The sequence below is a fragment of the Nerophis lumbriciformis genome, linkage group LG19 (assembly GCF_033978685.3).
Source record: "Nerophis lumbriciformis linkage group LG19, RoL_Nlum_v2.1, whole genome shotgun sequence".
In the NCBI taxonomy this organism is placed as follows: Eukaryota; Metazoa; Chordata; class Actinopteri; order Syngnathiformes; family Syngnathidae; genus Nerophis; species Nerophis lumbriciformis.
In genome coordinates, this window is record NC_084566.2 from 33,044,125 (window position 1) to 33,064,124 (window position 20,000).

The 20,000-nt window shown below is 44.3% G+C and overlaps 1 protein-coding gene across 7 annotated transcripts in view; it reads right to left on the minus strand.

Moving 5' to 3' along the window:
- Positions 1 to 20,000, minus strand: part of LOC133618481 (receptor-type tyrosine-protein phosphatase mu-like) — a 580,372-nt gene that overhangs the window by 74,837 nt on the left and 485,535 nt on the right. The window lies entirely within an intron of this gene.

Consider the following 20,000-nt stretch of genomic DNA (forward strand, 5'->3'; position numbering starts at 1 on the left):
TCTATATATACACATACATACATATATATATACACATACATACATATATATATACTGTATATATATATATATATATATATATATATATATATATATATATATATATATATATATATATACTGTATATATATATATATATATATATATATACATACATATGTATATTTATACATATATACATATATGTACATATATACATATATATACCTATATGTACATCTAGATATATATATACATCTATATGTATATGTGTACATATATATGTATATATATATGTACATATATACACACACATCTATATGTATATATGTACATATATGAATATATGTATATATCTACATATATGTCTATATATACATATATATGTATATACTTCCTTGACGTCACTTTCAACCTGAGAAATAACAGCTACCAACCATTCACGAAACCCAACACAACACTCCAATACGTGCACCATGACAGCAACCACCCACCCACCACCACGAAAAGAATACCTACCGGAATCAATAAAAGGCTATCGATGCTGTCATCTAGCAAAGCTGAATTTGACCAAGCAACCCCCCCGTACCAAAAAGCCCTTGATGAAAGCGGATACAATTTCACCCTCACCTATGAACCCACGCCAGGAAACCAGCCAAAAAAGAACAGAAAACGGAACGACATCATCTGGTATAACCCCCCATACAGCAAAAACGTCTCAACGAACATTGGACACAAATTCCTCAATCTGATTGACAAACACTTTCCCAAAGACAACATCCTAAGAAAAGTATTCAACAAGAACAACATTAAATTGAGCTACAGCTGCATGAACAATATACGGCAAATCATCTCAAACCACAACAAAACAATTGCAAATGAGCCGTCGGCCCTCAGACAGAACGACTCCAAAACCAACAAAGGATGTAATTGTCGAAAGAAACCTGATTGCCCTCTCAACGGGGGGTGCTTACAAACATCAGTTGTCTACCAATCTACGGTAATACGCAAGGACATTAACACATCCGACACATATGTAGGATTAACCGAGGGAGAATTCAAAACCAGATGGAACAATCACAAGGCTTCTTTCAGGAACAAAAACCTGCGAAATACCACAGAACTCAGCAAACACATTTGGGACCTCAAAGACAATAATGTTGAATATTCAATAACATGGCAAATTCTTGCATCCAGCACACCTTACAATAGTGGTAATAAAAGATGCAACCTATGCTTGAAAGAGAAACTGTTTATTATTTACCGTCCAGACCTGTCATCCCTCAACAAGCGCAGCGAAATTGTAACAGCATGCCGCCATAGACGGAAACACCTCCTAGGTAACACATGAGCCAATCACCACGCCCCTAGGCCAGCCTGTACCCACCCACTCTGTGCCCTATATAAACCATGGTATGCGAATGCTCCCATTAAAGTCTCCTGATGATTGAGGGTACCCCCCCTCATGAAACAGGCCTGTAGAGATGAAATAGTCTTGTGATTTTTTCCCACACATACATATATTGCGCTCTACTACGGTATCGAGCACTATTTTTTGGATAACCTTATTAAGACATACACTCCGCTCCAAATTGACATTTGTTGAGCACTGTACGACGATCAGAAATGGAAAAATTCAACATCGACTACTCCACGAAGAACATTCCCATACCCGCGCAGAATGACTACAAGCTAAGGCTCATAGAAAAGACGGAACACTTCCTAAGAAGGATGCGGTGGAAAGCACATTTTTTCCTCCACCCTGAAACAAAAGGAATGCAAAAGGAAACTTACGGATTCAAATCTACCAAGAACCCACCCACAGTTGAGGAACTAAAGGATTTTGAGAACGACATGCTCAAAATGATACAATCAGTCAAATTCAAGCCAATCCGCAACCCACTCCTCACCAAGCTGAAAAATGACGAGGAGCGCATCAAGAAAGTAAACAACCTCATCATAGCTGCCGATAAAACCACAAACTTCTACAGAATGGACATACCAGAACACCACACCTTACTGGACAGAAGCATCACCAAATCATACAAAAAAGCGCAACCCAACACCTTACAGAACATCCACCTGGAAAATAAAAGGATCGCGGCTGAACTGGACATTGAGGACAGGGTGGACGCCACAGCCAACAAGGAAGCCTTCATCACATTGAAGGACCACAAACCCAACTTCGCAAATAACCCAACATGCCGACTAATAAACCCAACTAAATCTGAAATAGGAAAAATCAGCAAAATAATCCTGGACAGAGTCAACACAAAAATCAAGGACAAAACACCACTCAACCAATGGAGAAATACAGCAGCAGTAATCAAATGGTTCAACAACATCCAAGACAAACAACAGCACAACTTTATCTCCTTTGATATCGAGGAATTTTACCCTTCCATCACGCAAGACCTACTGACTCAAGCACTAGACTTCGCCTCAGACTACGACTCAATCACAGGCAACGAAAGAAACATCATCATCCACGCAAAAAACTCCATTCTCATCCACAACAATACACCATGGCAAAAAAAGAACAATGCAACATTTGACGTCACTATGGGAAGTTTTGACGGAGCAGAAACGTGTGAACTCGTTGGGAGTTTCCTCCTCTCCCAGCTCGCTAGCCTCAATCTGAACCTTGGTATTTACCGTGATGACGGACTGGCAGTGTGTCGCGCCTCGCCAAGGAGCAGCGAGAATACCAAGAAGCGCATATGCCAAATTTTCAAAGAGAACGGCCTACGGATCACGATTGAAGCCAACAAGCAAACCGTCAACTTCCTTGACGTCACTTTCAACCTGAGAAATAACAGCTACCAACCATTCACGAAACCCAACACAACACTCCAATACGTGCACCATGACAGCAACCACCCACCCACCACCACGAAAAGAATACCTACCGGAATCAATAAAAGGCTATCGATGCTGTCATCTAGCAAAGCTGAATTTGACCAAGCAACCCCCCCGTACCAAAAAGCCCTTGATGAAAGCGGATACAATTTCACCCTCACCTATGAACCCACGCCAGGAAACCAGCCAAAAAAGAACAGAAAACGGAACGACATCATCTGGTACAACCCCCCATACAGCAAAAACGTCTCAACGAACATTGGACACAAATTCCTCAATCTGATTGACAAACACTTTCCCAAAGACAACATCCTAAGAAAAGTATTCAACAAGAACAACATTAAATTGAGCTACAGCTGCATGAACAATATACGACAAATCATCTCAAACCACAACAAAACAATTGCAAATGAGCCGTCGGCCCTCAGACAGAACGACTCCAAAACCAACAAAGGATGTAATTGTCGAAAGAAACCTGATTGCCCTCTCAACGGGGGGTGCTTACAAACATCAGTTGTCTACCAATCTAAGGTAATACGCAAGGACATTAACACATCCGACACATATGTAGGATTAACCGAGGGAGAATTCAAAACCAGATGGAACAATCACAAGGCTTCTTTCAGGAACAAAAACCTGCGAAATACCACAGAACTCAGCAAACACATTTGGGACCTCAAAGACAATAATGTTGAATATTCAATAACATGGCAAATTCTTGCATCCAGCACACCTTACAATAGTGGTAATAAAAGATGCAACCTATGCTTGAAAGAGAAACTGTTTATTATTTACCGTCCAGACCTGTCATCCCTCAACAAGCGCAGCGAAATTGTAACAGCATGCCGCCATAGACGGAAACACCTCCTAGGTAACACATGAGCCAATCACCACGCCCCTAGGCCAGCCTGTACCCACCCACTCTGTGCCCTATATAAACCATGGTATGCGAATGCTCCCATTAAAGTCTCCTGATGATTGAGGGTACCCCCCCTCATGAAACAGGCCTGTAGAGATGAAATAGTCTTGTGATTTTTTTCCCACACATACATATATATATGTATATATATATGTACATATATACACACATCTATATGTATATATGTACATATATGAATATATGTATATATCTACATATATATGTCTATATATACATACTATATGTATATATGTGTGTGTATATATAGACATATATATGTATATATAATACATGTATATACATGTATGTATATATGTATATATACATATATATATGTACATATATCCATATATATGTATATATATGTATATATAGACATATATATGTATATCCATCCATCCATTTTCTACCGCTTGTCCCTTTATACGTATATACAGGTAAAAGCCAGTAAATTAGAATATTTTGAAAAACTTGATTTATTTCAGTAATTGCATTCAAAAGGTGTAACTTGTACATTATATTTATTCATTGCACACAGACTGATGCATTCAAATGTTTATTTAATTTAATTTTGATGATTTGAAGTGGCAACAAATGAAAATCCAAAATTCTGTGTGTCACAAAATTAGAATATTACTTATGGCTAATACAAAAAAGGGATTTTTAGAAATGTTGGCCAACTGAAAAGTATGAAAATGAAAAATATGAGCATGTACAATACTCAATACTTGCTTGGAGCTCCTTTTGCCTCAATTACTGCGTTAATGCGGCGTGGCATGGAGTCGAAGAGTTTCTGGCACTGCTCAGGTGTTATGAGAGCCCAGGTTGCTCTGATAGTGGCCTTCAACTCTTCTGCGTTTTTGGGTCTGGCATTCTGCATCTTCCTTTTCACAATACCCCACAGATTTTCTATGGGGCTAAGGTCAGGGGAGTTGGCGGGCCAATTTAGAACAGAAATACCATAGTCCGTAAACCAGGCACGGGTAGATTTTGCGCTGTGTGCAGGCGCCAAGTCCTGTTGGAACTTGAAATCTCCATCTCCATAGAGCAGGTCAGCAGCAGGAAGCATGAAGTGCTCTAAAACTTGCTGGTAGACGGCTGCGTTGACCCTGGATCTCAGGAAACAGAGTGGACCGACACCAGCAGATGACATGGCACCCCAAACCATCACTGATGGTGGAAACTTTACACTAGACTTCAGGCAACGTGGATCCTGTGCCTCTCCTGTCTTCCTCCAGACTCTGGGACCTCGATTTCCAAAGGAAATGCAAAATTTGCTTTCGTCAGAAAACATGACTTTGGACCACTCAGCAGCAGTCCAGCTCTTTTTTTCCTTAGCCCAGGTGAGACGCTTTTCGCGCTGTTTCTTGGTCAACAGTGGCTTGACACGAGGTATGCGGCAGTTGAAACCCATGTCTTTCAAGCATCTCTTGGTGGTGGATCTTGAAGCACTGACTCCAGCAGCTGTCCACTCCTTCTGAATCTCCCCCACATTTTTGAATGGTTTTTTTTTCACAATCTTGACCAGGGCGCGGTGATCCCTATCGCTTGTACACTTTTTCTGACCACAGTTTTTCCTTCCCTTTGCCTCTCCATTAATGTGTTTGGACACAGAGCTCTGAGAAGAGCCAGCCTCTTCAGCAATAACCTTTTGTGTCTTTTCCTCCTTGTGCAATGTGTCGATGGTTGCCTTTTGGACAGCTGTCAAATCTGAAGTCTTCCCCATGTTTGTGTAGGCTTCAGAACTGGACTGAGAGACCATTTAAAGCCCTTTGCAGGTGTTTTGAGTTAATCAGCTGATTAGTTTGTGGCACCAGGTGTCTTCAAAATTTAACCCTTACACAATATTCTAATTTTGTGACACACGGAATTTTGGATTTTCATTTGTTGCCACTTCAAATCATCAAAATTAAATGAAATAAACATTTGAATGCATCAGTCTGTGTGCAATGAATAAATATAATGTACAAGTTACACCTTTTGAATGCAATTACTGAAATAAATCAAGTTTTTCAAAATATTCTAATTTACTGGCTTTTACCTGTATATATAAACACATACACAAACATATATAAGTGGTGGGATTTAATAAGATATGCTTCTTCCTACTCCTTTTTGAACATGTTGAAATTGAAACCGTTAATCTTAGTTTATACTCAAATGTAATCTGGTTTGCATGTCGGCAATAAAATAAAATGAACAGAACTGAAAGCTTAAAAAGTAAATAAATAAATAAAAATAAAAACATACATTTATTCTTCTCGGTTCCTGACATCGTTCAGAGCTTGCCTGGAGGCTGTTGTTTGTATTTGCAGACTGAATTAACACACCGCTTGCAACGAGATCAAAAACGCAACAAGGTTCTTCAGCAGTACCTTCAAAGTGGAAGATGTTCTGTGACGTTGGCTCGTCCTAGTTCCGTATGAAAATACTTTGAATTCATTTGTTCCAGGCTCACTGCACATACCTGGAATTAAACCTATATATGAAGTAACATCTGAACATTATTCACTACAAGTGTAAAAAGAAAGTCAACGGTGTATGATACAAATAAAACAGATAGAGGTGCTCGGTGACTACAGTGTACTCTGCTGCGGAATGTACGCAATTATTACAACTTCTACAGTCGGATGCATTGCTACGTTGTAGTTCCCTGCAAAAATCCTATGAAAAACTACATTTCCCACAATGTGTGCACGTCGTTGACATTTTTCTTTTGTTAGCTACTGAGCGAATTGCTATTTTGTGTGCTTGTTATGATTTTTTTCATGATTTAAAACACTTCATCCATCCATCCATCCATCCATCTTCTTCCGCTTATCCGAGGTCGGGTCGCGGGGGCAGCAGCCTAAGCAGGGAAGCCCAGACTTCCCTCTCCCCAGCCACTTCGTCCAGCTCCTCCCGGTGGATCCCGAGGCGTTCCCAGGCCAGCCGGGAGACATAGTCTTCCCAACGTGTCCTGGGTCTTCCCCGTGGCCTCCTACCGGTCGGACGTGCCCGAAACACCTCCCGAGGGAGGCGTTCGGGTGGCATCCTGACCAGATGCCCGAACCACCTCATCTGGCTCCTCTCGATATGGAGGAGCAGCGGCTTTACTTTGAGCTCCCCCCGGATGGCAGAGCTTCTCACCCTATCTCTAAGGGAGAGCCCCGCCACCCGGCGGAGGAAACTCATTTCGGCCGCTTGTACCCGTGATCTTGTCCTTTCGGTCATGACCCAAAGCTCATGACCATAGGTGAGGATGGGAACGTAGATCGACCGGTAAATCGAGAGCTTTGCCTTCTGGCTCAGCTCCTTCTTCACCACAACGGATCGATACAGCGTCCGCATTACTGAAGATGCCGCACCGATCCGCCTGTCGATCTCACGATCCACTCTTCCCTCACTCGTGAACAAGACTCCGAGGTACTTGAACTCCTCCACTTGGGGCAAGATCTCCTCCCCAACCCGGAGATGGCACTCCACCCTTTTCCGGGCGAGAACCATGGACTCGGATTTGGAGGTGCTGATTCTCATCCCAGTCGCTTCACACTCGGCTGCGAACCGATCCAGTGAGAGCTGAAGATCTTGGCCAGATGAAGCCATCAGGACCACATCATCTGCAAAAAGCAGAGACCTAATCCTGCAGCCACCAAACCAGATACCCTCAACGCCCTGACTGCGCCTAGAAATTCTGTCCATAAAGGTTATGAACAGAATCGGTGACAAAGGGCAGCCCTGGCGGAGTCCAACCCTCACTGGAAACGTGTCCGACTTACTGCCGGCAATGCGGACCAAGCTCTGACACCGATTATACAGGGAGCGAACCGCCACAATAAGACAGTCCGTTACCCCATACTCTCTGAGCACTCCCCACAGGACTTCCCGGGGTACACGGTCGAATGCCTTCTCCAAGTCCACAAAGCACATGTAGACTGGTTGGGCAAACTCCCATGCACCCTCAAGGACCCTGCCGAGAGTATAGAGCTGGTCCACAGTTCCACGACCAGGACGAAAACCACACTGTTCCTCCTGAATCCGAGGTTCGACTATCCGGCGTAGCCTCCTCTCCAGTACACCTGAATAGACCTTACCGGGAAGGCTGAGGAGTGTGATCCCACGATAGTTGGAACACACCCTCCGGTTCCCCTTCTTAAAGAGAGGAACCACCACCCCGGTCTGCCAATCCAGAGGTACCGCCCCCGATGTCCACGCGATGTTGCAGAGTCTTGTCAACCAAGACAGCCCCACAACATCCAGAGCCTTAAGGAACTCCGGGCGGATCTCATCCACCCCCGGGGCCTTGCCACCGAGGAGCTTTTTAACTACCTCGGCAACCTCAGCCCCAGAAATAGGAGAGCCCACCACAGATTCCCCAGGCCCTGCTTCCTCATAGGAAGACGTGCTGGTAAGATTGAGGAGGTCTTCGAAGTATTCTCTCCACCGATCCACAACATCCGCAGTCGAGGTCAACAGAGCACCATCCCCACCATACACGGTGTTGACACTGCACTGCTTCCCCTTCCTGAGGCGGCGGATGGTGGTCCAGAATTGCTTCGAAGCCGTCCGGAAGTCTTTTTCCATGGCCTCACCGAACTCCTCCCATGTCCGAGTTTTTGCCTCCGCGACCGCTGAAGCCGCACACCGCTTGGCCTGTCGGTACCTGTCTGCTGCGTCAGGAGTCCCATGAGCCAAAAGAACCCGATAGGACTCCTTCTTCAGCTTGACGGCATCCCTCACCGCCGGTGTCCACCAACGGGTTCTAGGATTACCGCCACGACAGGCACCAACTACCCTGCGGCCACAGCTCCAATCGGCCGCCCCGACAACAGAGGTACGGAACATCGTCCACTCGGACTCAATGTCCAGCGCCTCCCTCGTGACATGTTCAAAGTTCTTCCGGAGGTGGGAATTGAAACTCTCTCTGACAGGAGACTCTGCTAGACGTTCCCAGCAAACCCTCACAATGCGTTTGGGCCTGCCAGGTCTGTCCGGCATCCTCCCCCACCATCGCAGCCAACTCACCACCAGGTGGTGATCGGTAGAAAGCTCCGCCCCTCTCTTCACCCGAGTGTCCAAAACATGAGGCCGCAAATCCGATGACACAACTACAAAGTCGATCATGGAACTGCGGCCTAGGGTGTCCTGGTGCCAAGTGCACATATGGACACCCTTATGTTTGAACATGGTGTTTGTTATTGACAATCCGTGACGAGCACAAAAGTCCAATAACAAAACACCACTCGGGTTCAGATCCGGGCGGCCATTCTTCCCAATCACGCCTCTCCAGGTTTCACTGTCGTTGCCAACATGAGCGTTGAAGTCCCCCAGTAGAACGAGGGAATCACCCGGGGGAGCACTCTCCAGTACTCCCTCGAGTGAATCCAAAAAGGGTGGGTAATCTGAACTGCCGTTGGGCGCGTAAGCGCAAACAACAGTCAGGACCCGTCCCCCCACCCGAAGGCGGAGGGAGGCTACCCTCTCGTCCACCGGGTTGAACTCCAACGTGCAGGCTTTGAGCCGAGGGGAAACAAGAATTGCCACCCCAGCCCGTCGCCTCTCATTGCTGGCAACGCCAGAGTGGAAGAGAGTCCAGCCCCTGTCAAGAGAACTGGTTCCAGAGCCCTTGCTGTGCGTCGAAGTGAGTCCGACTATATCTAGCCGGAACTTCTCCACCTCACGCACTAGCTCAGGCTCCTTCCCCCCCAGCGAGGTGACGTTCCACGTCCCAAGAGCTAGCTTCTGTAGCCGAGGATCGGACCGCCAAGTGCCCTGCCTTCGGCTTCCGCCCAGCTCACATCGCACCCGACCTCTATGACCCCTGCTATGGGTGGTGAGCCCATTGGAGGGGGGACCCACGTTGCCTCTTCGGGCTGTGCCCGGCCGGGCCCCATGGGGACAGGCCCGGCCACCAGGCGCTCGCCATCGTGCCACACCTCCGGGCCTGGCTCCAGAGGAGGGCCCCGGTGACCCGCGTCCGGGCGAGGGAAATCTGGGTTCCTTGTTCGTGTTCTTCATAGAGGTCTTCGAAAACACTTCATTGTTACATAACATGTAATGATGCTTCTTTGGTCAAAATCTCATTAACATTATTTACAATCACACATCTTATGTACCGTATTTTTCGGACTATAAGTCACAGTTTTTTTTTCATATTTTGGCCGGGCTCCAGTGCAACTTATATATGTTTTTTTCCTTCTTTATTATGCATTTTCGGCAGGTGCGACCTATACTCCGGTGCGACCTATACTCCGAAAAATACGGGTACATGAGAATATTTGAGCATGCTGTATAGAGCTACTATGACCATACATGGCAATTCTTGTAAAAAAAAAGAAATGTCACTCATATCTTGCTTTTGAGGAATAGAATAATAGAATACAAATAATTTTGGTCAGTGAAGGAGTAGGACAAACCAGCAGTAAAATGTATAATCTTTTAACCAACTATTGGGTCAAGGAGCGCTAAATTGCACAACCCAATAGTTGGGTTTGAAATAACCCAACATTGTAGTGAGCAAAAGTCAGATTTTGTGTTAAATAAATTCAACCCAATAGTTGGGTTATGAATCAACCAACATTGAGTTAGCACAGGGGTCGGCAACCTTTACCAGTCAAAGAGCCATTTTGACTAGTTTCACAAATTATAGAAAACTATGGGAGCCGCAAACAATTTATGAAATTTTAAATGAAATAACACTGTATACAGAGATTTTTTTTTTTACTTTGTGCTATGTTTAAACCAGGTGTCTCAGACACGCTGCCCACACCTTTATATAGGATTTGAAAGCTGGTGTGGCACGCGGGTTATAACTGAATGGCGCTTGTCAGCGTCATGTGTGCCGTTTTGGTACAGCATATAGCACCCACCATGAACAGCGTGCCTGATCAGCCTCACGATGTATGTGGCTTTTGCTTGCTCACGTAGGTGACAGCAACGCATACTTTGTCAACAACCACACAGGTGGCGGTATAATTTTTTTTTTAACACTCTTACTAATAATGCGCCACACTGTGAACCCACACCAAACAAGAATGACAAACACATTTCGGGAGTACATCTGCACCTTAACACAACAGGACAAATACCCAGAATCCCATGCAGCCCTAACTCTTCCGGGATACCGTACATTATACACCCCCGCTACCAAACCCCGCCCACCTCAACCGACGCACAGAGAGAGAGGGGGGGTTGGGGTGTTGATGTGTGAGGGAGCAGGTTTGGGGTGGGGGCGGGGTTTGGTGGTAGCAGGGGTGTATAATATAGCCCGGAAGAGTCAGGGCTGCATGGGATTCTGGGTGTTTGTTCTGTTGTGTTTATGTTGTGTTAAGGTGCAGATGTTCTCCCGAAATGTGTTTGTCATTCTTGTTTGGTTTTGGTTCAAAGTGTGGCGCATTATTAGTAAGAGTGTTAAAGTTGTTTTATATGGTCACCGTCAGTGTAACCTGTGTGGCTGTTGACCAAGTATGCCTTGTTGTCACGTACGTGTGGAAGCAGGAGATGTATATTGTATAACAAGTGTTGGGCTAGCACGCTGTTGATATAGATTGTAGAAAGCGCCAAATGTTGTACCATCATGGTACGCCCTTATTATAGCTGTAAGGGTGAAAATCGGTGAATATTAATCCCGGGGGAGTTTTCTGCGAGAGAAACTGAAGTCCGGAAGTCTCACGGGAAAATCGGGGGGTTCAGCAAGTAAGCTGCTGAGCCGCATCAGAGTGATCAAAGAGCCGCATGCGGCTCCGGAGCCGCGGGTTGCCGACCCCTGAGTTAGCATAACTCAACTTTTGGGTTCAATAATTCAACCCAATAGTTTGGTTGGGAATAATCCAATATTAAATTATCATAAATGTTAGAACAATTATGTATATATTATCACACAACTTTATGCTTAAGGGCCATTGCTATAAATTATTGTCAATTGTGCTGAAGTGGTATTTTTGTACATGTACAAATCCTTTGGATTGCCAGCCGTCGCTATCAGTGTTGTGTCCAGACTCGGCCTGCAGACTGTCAAGGCCGAACATCGAGTACCGGGACGCAGACAAAGCAGAGACGGGGCGATAGCACCAGCGTCAACACATTTGCATTTTTGTATAATCATATATTGTGTCTAACTGGAGTTGTCGAGATTACCCCCTTCCCTTAGCGACAGCTTCAGTGATGTAACCAGGGACCTTCCAAATAAAGCGAGGAAGCACGCGGGCTGGACTTTTAGAACGTAGTTTGGATCTGTAACTAGAATACAGCCCAAAACACGTGTCTCCTCATGAACTAAATTGAACTCTGTCTCTGCATGATTCCTTGCTTCTTGTCTGATTAATAGATGTCATCAGTGTTTGAACCTGACAATAACTAAACTTTTTGGTTAAATAATTCAATGCAAAAGTTGGGTTGAAAAAATGAACCCAAAATGTTGAGTTAAAATAACTCAAATAAGGGGGATCGTCCTTTTCTGAACCAGCAGTTGGGTTAATATTGGGTTATTTTTTCAACCCAACAATTTTTAGTATGTGTTGAACCCAAATACCCTTCGATCTGTCTGTTTGCTAATTGCTGCCATGCTAACAGCTGCAGTGCTAGCAACCTGCGTGGATACATTGTGATAATAGAGGATCTTATATCTGGTTTCCAAAGTGCAAAATGCTAAAATTGCATGTTGCGGGGCCGCACGCCGCCGCCCCCGGGTCGCACTTTGTACGCCACTGTCCGAGAATATTAACAACGTTAACACTGCAAGGCGCGTTTTCGTCATTTATCACTTTGGCAAGGCAATAAATCTCGTAAATGAGGAGAGCCTGAACATTTTAGGTTCCGGGGTTCTAAATGTCAACGCTAATTAGTAGCTTCAGGTCAGACTAGTGCCACCTTTTCCCGACTTTAATATGCATGGGATATCTTTGCTTGGGGAAGAAAAAAAAAAAGCACTTTAATTATTGTGCAGCGGTGTACCACAGGCCAAACTGTACGTGTTTTGTTATAACACAATGGTAGATACACTACGTTGCCAAAAGTATTTGGCCACCCATCCAAATGATGAGAATCAGGTGTCCTAATCACTTGGCCCGGTGTATAAAATCATTGATTAATTGATTGAAACTTTTATTAGTAGATTGCACAGTACAGTACATATTCCGTACGATTGACCACTAAATGGTAACACCCCAATAAGTTTTTCAACGTTAATCCAAATAATATACTATCAGCATAATACAGTCATCACACAAGTTAATCATCAGAGTATATACATTGAATTATTTACATTATTTACAATCAAGCACTTAGGAGACTGTTTCTACAAACATTTGTGAAAGAATTGTCATAGGATGCCACCTGTGCAACAAATCCAGTCGTGAAATTTCCCCGCTCCTAAATATTCCAAAGTCAACTTTATTATAAGAAAAGTGAAGAGTTTGGGAACAACAGCAACTCAGCCACCAAGTGGTAGGCCACGTAAACTGACAGAGAGGGGCCAGCGCATAGTGCAAAGACTTTCTGCAGTCAGTTGCTACAGAGCTCCAAACGTCATGTGACCTTCCAATTAGCCCACGTACAGTACGCAGAGAGCTTCATGGAATGGGTTTCCATGGCCGTGCAGCTGCATCTAAGCCATACATCACCAAGTCCAATGCAAAGTGTCGGATGCAGTGGTGTAAACATACTTTCCAACCTTGAGACCTCCGAATATATATTGTTGCGTTTTGGACCAGTTGTTCCTCCCAGGGAATTCAAGTCACAAGTCGCTCCCAAGCTTTTTACGACACTTAAAGCTGAGTTGAAAAACCACCAGAGACAGAATAGGTATTTTGTAACATATTTGCAAAGCTTTGCAGATATACATTACAGAGACAGCATAGAACATTCGGCTCGCCCCGCTAAGATGGTCTGTCCTCCCGACCCAAAACCCTCTCCCCTCTTAAGTCGCAGGCAGTCATCTCTCTCTAGCCAAAACAAATGCTTATTATCGCTCTCTCTAACATTCCTCACTTCAAGGTTAAGCACACAGTTTTGAAGACAACCAAAAGACCACATTTGGAAGAAAAACACTCGCTGTTTTGTAATATGACAATGAAAGCAAAAGAAGTAACATTTAAATTAGGATATATGTAAATATCTGCCTCCGACAATATATATATATATAAATAATCCGTTCATGAATGAGTATATCCGTTCGGCCACCGTGTTCAATGGAGAAGTCTGATCTACAAAATGTGCAGGCAGCATACCCCTTCCCCTTCCAGCTGTCCTGGATGAACTGAAATTATTTTTTCCCAACCATTTTGGAACTTGCAAGTGTACTTCTTCTTCTTACTCGTCGTCGCCATGTCTCTTCATCGTTCCTCTGCTTCGTCTCTGTTGTGTTTTTGGACATTACTACTTGCCGTAGTTTTGAAGCAATGGGTGATGGGAATCCGGATGTTGTGTGTCAGTGTATTAACGTGCCGGCTGGAATAAACACACGCTGAGAAATAGCTCCGTGCCTGCCTACTTTATGGGTTATAGATAAATCTATGGATAACGGAGACATATATAATAATAATCTCCTTTTCAGGTGAGAGAGGACGCTAAAGGCACTGCCTTTAAGGCATGCCCCAAATATTGTTGTCCGGGTGGAAATCCGGAGAAATTTGGGAGAATGGTTGCCCCGGGAGATTTTCGGGAGGGGCACTGAAATTCGGGAGTCTCCCGGGAAAATCGGGAGGGTTGGCAAATCGTCACTGGACTCTAGAGCAGTGGAGACGCCTTCTCTGGACTGATGAGTCACACTTTTCCATCTGGCAATCTGATGGACCAGTCTGGGTTCGGAGGTTGCCAGGAGAACGCTACATTTCGGACTGCATTGTGCCGAGTGTGAAATTTGGTGGAGGAGGAATTATGGTGTGGGGTTGGTTTTTCAGGAGTTGGGCTTGGCCCCTTAGTTCCAGAGAAAGGGACTTTGAATGCTCCAGGATACCAAAACATTGTTGGACAATTCCATGGGATGGCACTTCAAGTTCATATGTGAGTAAAGGCAGGTGGCCAAATACTTTTGGCAATATAGTGTAATAACATACACTATATTAATAATTACTTATAACAATAGCATTGCCGGCAGTAAGTCGGACCCGTTTCCAGTGAGGGTTGGACTTCGCCAAGGCTGTACTTTGTCACCGATTCTGTTCGTAACCTTTATGGACAGAATTTCTAGGCGCAGTCAAGGCGTTGAGGGGATCCGGTTTGGTGGCTGCATGATTAGGTCTCTGCTTTCTGCAGATGATGTGGTCCTGATGGCTTCAACTGACCAGGATCTTCAGCTCTCACTGGATCGGTTCGCAGCCGAGTGTGAAGCGACTAGGATGGGAATCAGCACCTCCAAGTCCGAGTCCACGGTTCTCGCCCGGAAAAGGGTGGAGTGCCATCTCCGGGTTGGGGAGGAGATCTTGCCCCAAGTGGAGGAGTTCAAGTACCTCGGAGTCTTGTTCACGAGTGAGGGAAGAGTGGATCGTGAGATCGGTGCGGCGTCTTCAGTAATGCGGACGCTGTATCGATCCGTTGTGGTGAAGAAGGAGCTGAGCCGGAAGGCAAAGCTCTCAATTTACCGGTCGATCTACGTTCCCATCCTCACCTATGGTCATGAGCTTTGGGTTATGACCGAAAGGACAAGATCACGGGTACAAGCGGCCGAAATGAGTTTCCTCCGCCGGGTGGCGGGGCTCTCCCTTAGAGATAGGGTGAGAAGCTCTGCCATCCGGGAGGAGCTCAAAGTAAAGCCGCTGCTCCTCCACATGGAGAGGAGCCAGATGAGGTGGTTCGGGCATCTGCTCAGGATGCCACCCGAACGCCTTTCTAGGGAGGTGTTTCGGGCACGTCCGACCGGTAGAAGGCCACGGGGAAGACCCAGGACACATTGGGAAGACTATGTCTCCCGGCTGGCCTGGGAACGCCTCGGGATCCCCCGAGAGGAGCTGGATGAAGTGGCTGGGGAGAGGAAAGTTTGGGCTTCCCTGCTTAGGCTGCTGCCCCCGCGACCCGACCTCGGATAAGCGGAAGAAGATGGATGGATGGATGGTGTAATAACATGTTGCATCAAAATGTCATATTCAAGGAAGAGGATGATGTTTACTAGCCTCATAACGTGTCTGGGATACATTGACTTGCCTGCATATGAACATCATCATCACCACCATCATCATCATCATCATCTCCTGGTGGCTGTGCACTCTGCAGTGCGAGGCAATAACAAACGCAGCAGGAGCGTCGGGAGTTTATTGGGCAAGGCGGGAGTTTTGATGAGTTAAAGAGCTTGCGAGGGAGTAAAAAACATCATTACCCATATGTCTGCATTTATGAGCACTTGAGAAGTAGTGTGTGTGTGGGGGTGGGTGGGGGTGGTCCCTCTCCAATCAAGGCACTTTTTTTTAACATGCATGTGTTCTTATCTGGAAATGAGCGGGCTGTGTATTGTCAGACTTGTTCTGCCAGGCAGCGTAATGGACTATAAAACCAATCGCGGCAAAAGGTAAATAATTTAAGCCGCCCGCATTTAGCGTGGCACACCTTGCATTATGAATTGATGTTTTGAGGGCATAACAAGACGTTACAAATGACCACATTAGCAGGGCGGGGGAGCACTTACGGAGGCAGGTACATCAGCAGGCTATTAGCCTCAGAGGAAGCATCTGCTTAGAGGCCATCGGTCGCGTCCTGCCTCCTCACGGTAAATCAGGTCAGACCAGAAGGTAGCGGCTAAGTGAGTTAGAGCTGTTTTTTTTAACGGGCGGGTCGGTGAGCTTGTGCTTCTTTTTAACGACTTCGGAGCAGCGTTAAGGCATGCACCTGAGTGCGTGCGCGCGCTGAAATACGAGCGTCGGTTAACACCAGAGCGGAAGTACGGCGGCTTGAAGAAGGATGCTAAGAACCCGAAAGGCACTCGGTGAAGCGCAGGCCTCCACCAAGGTGGTGCGCATCACCACAGAGCATCAAAAGTGCATGTTTACTTGTGCAATCACTTCTTAACGTATTCATGACTTTGTGGATTATTTTGTGTCATTGGGCACCATTCAGCAACCGTTCTTAAGAACAAATGTTGGTCTTTTGCAAAGTTTTTAAGGAGATTTTTGTATTCACCAATGTTTTCTTTGCTGGGATTTGTTCGTAGGTAAGAACAAAATCGACGAGTGCTCCAGAGCACTCTTATGGTATGAGGGGCCGTTAGGGACATTATTCAGAATTACCTCTTACATACACTACTGAAATGCTCTCACATAAACAACTGAAATGTTTTTCTCTCACACACCCTACTGAAACACTGTTATACACACTACTGAAACACTCTTACATACACTACTGAAATGCTCTCACATAAACAACTGAAATCTTTTTCTCACACACACTACTGAAACACTCTTATACACACTACTGAAACACTCTTGCATACACTACTGAAATGCTCTCACATAAACAACTGAAATGCTTTTCTCTCACACACCCTACTGAAACACTGTTATACACACTACTGAAACACTCTTACATACACTACTGAAATGCTCTCACATAAACAACTGAAATCTTTTTCTCACACACTACTGAAACACTCTTATACACGCTACTGAAACAGTATTGCATACACTACTGAAATGCTCTCACATAAACAACTGAAATCTTTTTCTCACACACACTACTGAAACACTCTTATACTCACTACTGAAACACTCTTGCATACACTACTGAAATGCTCTCACATAAACAACTGAAATCTTTTTCTCACACACTACTGAAACACTCTTATACACACTACTGAAACACTCTTGCAGACACTACTGAAATGCTCTCACATAAACAACTGAAATCTTTTTCTCACACACACTACTGAAACACTCTTATACTCACTACTGAAACACTCTTGCATACACTACTGAAATGCTCTCACATAAACAACTGAAATCTTTTTCTCACACACACTACTGAAACACTCTTATACACACTACTGAAACACTCTTATTACACACTACTGAAACACTCCTACATACACTACTGAAATGCTCTCACATAAACAACTGAAATCTTTTTCTCACACACACTACTGAAACACTCTTATACACACTACTGAAACACTCTTATACACACTACTGAAACACTCTTGCATACACTACTGAAATGCTCTCATATACTGAAACACTCATTGTAAGACTGTTTCAGTAGTGTGTATAAGAGTGTTTCAGTAGTGTGTGTGAGAAAAAGATTTCAGTTGTTTATGTAAGAGCATTTCACTAGTGTATGCAATAGTGTTTCAGTTGTGTGTATAAGAGTGTTTCAGTAGTGTGTGTGAGAAAAAGATTTCAGTTGTTTATGTGAGAGCATTTCACTAGTGTATGCAAGAGTGTTTCAGTAGTGTGTATAAGAGTGTTTCAGTAGTGTGTGTGAGAAAAAGATTTCAGTTGTTTATGTGAGAGCATTTCAGTAGTGTATGCAAGAGTGTTTCAGTAGCGTGTATAAGAGTGTTTCAGTAGTGTGTATAAGAGTGTTTCAGTAGGGTGTGTTAGAGAAAATAATTTCAGTTGTTTATGTGAAAGCATTTCAGTAGTGTACGTAGGAGTGTTTCAGTAGTGTGTATAAGAGTGTTTCAGTAGGGTGTGTGAGAGAAAATAATTTCAGTTGTTTATGTGAGAGCATTTCAGTAGTGTATGTAAGAGGTAATTCTGAATAATGTACCTAACGGCCCTTCATATTAGGGTGGCCTATTTGTTCTTAAGTGTGACAAGTTCCCTTACTTCTATTGTCTGATGATAAATTAATATCATAGATAGATAGATAGATAGATAGATAGATGTAAGACAGACAGACAGCAAAATGAGCAATATATAGACATTTCAAAATACCGCACGCACGCGCACACACGCACGCACGCACCTACGCACGCACACAGAGGAGTTACTGAGTCTGTTTAGCTGGTTGGAGAGCTAGCTCCCGCAGCTAGTGGGTCCATGATGATGACTTCTGTTTTGTTTGATCACCTGTTTTACTGCCTTGTCACCGTTTGCAAACAATTAAGGTATGTAAATAAACATTTACAGAATCTAACTGTGTAAATACCTTATTTCGCATCGTATATAACTGCAGCTTATAGTCCCGGTGCGGCTAATATATGGAAAAATATATTTTTCTTCTAAAATGTTGTGGGTGCGGCTAATATCCCGGTGCGCTCTATAGTGCGTAAAATACGGTATATAAAACAATGATGTGGAGGTTTTTGTATGTTTTTGAGAGAATACAGTGAATCCCATTACCTCCATTATTAGCTGAATTTTGCTAGCGTTTATTTGCGTGTAAGAATGCATAAAAAATAGAAATGTCCAATAATGGCTTTTTTGCCGATATTCGATATTCGATATTCCGATATTGTCCAACTCTTAATTACCGATTCCCTTATCAACCAATACCGATATATACTGTCGTGGAATTAACACATTATTATGCCTAATTTTGTTGTGATGCCCGGCTGGATGCATTCAACAATGTATCAAGGTTTTCCAAAATATGGAAAAAAATGCCAACATGGCACTGCCATATTTATTATTTAAGTCTCAAAGTGCATTATTTTTTTTAACATGCCTCAAAACAGCAGCTTGGAAATTGGGACATGCTCTCCCTGAGAGAGCATGAGGAGGTTGAGGTGGGGGGGTTATGAGGGGGTGCGGGGGGTGTATATTGTGTAGCGTCCCGGAAGAGTTAGTGCTGCAAGGGTTTCTGGGTATTTGTTCTGTTGTGTTTATGTTGTGTTACGGTGCGAATGTTCTCCCGAAATGTGTTTGTCATTCTTGTTTTGGTGTGGGTTCACAGTGTGGCGCATATTTGTAACAGTGTTCAAGTTGTTCATACGGCCACCCTCAGTGTGACCTGTATGGCTGTTGACCAAGTATGCATTGTATTCACTTGTGTGTGTGTGAAAAGCCATATATATTATGTAATTGGGCCGGCACGCAAAGGCGGTGCCTTTAAGGCACGCCCCCAATATTGTTGTCTGGGTGGAAATCGGGAGAAATTCGGGAGAATGGTTGCCCCGGGAGATTTTCGGGAGGGGTACTGAAATTCGGGAGTCTCCCGGGAAATTCGGGAGGGTTGGCAAGTATGACTGGGAGACGCAACTGCTCTGTACTAACAGCGGCATTTTAAAAAGTCATACATTTTACTTTTTGAAACCGATACCGATAATTTCCGATATTACATTTTAAAGCATTTATCGGCCGATAATATCGGCAGTCCGATATTATCGGACATCTCTACT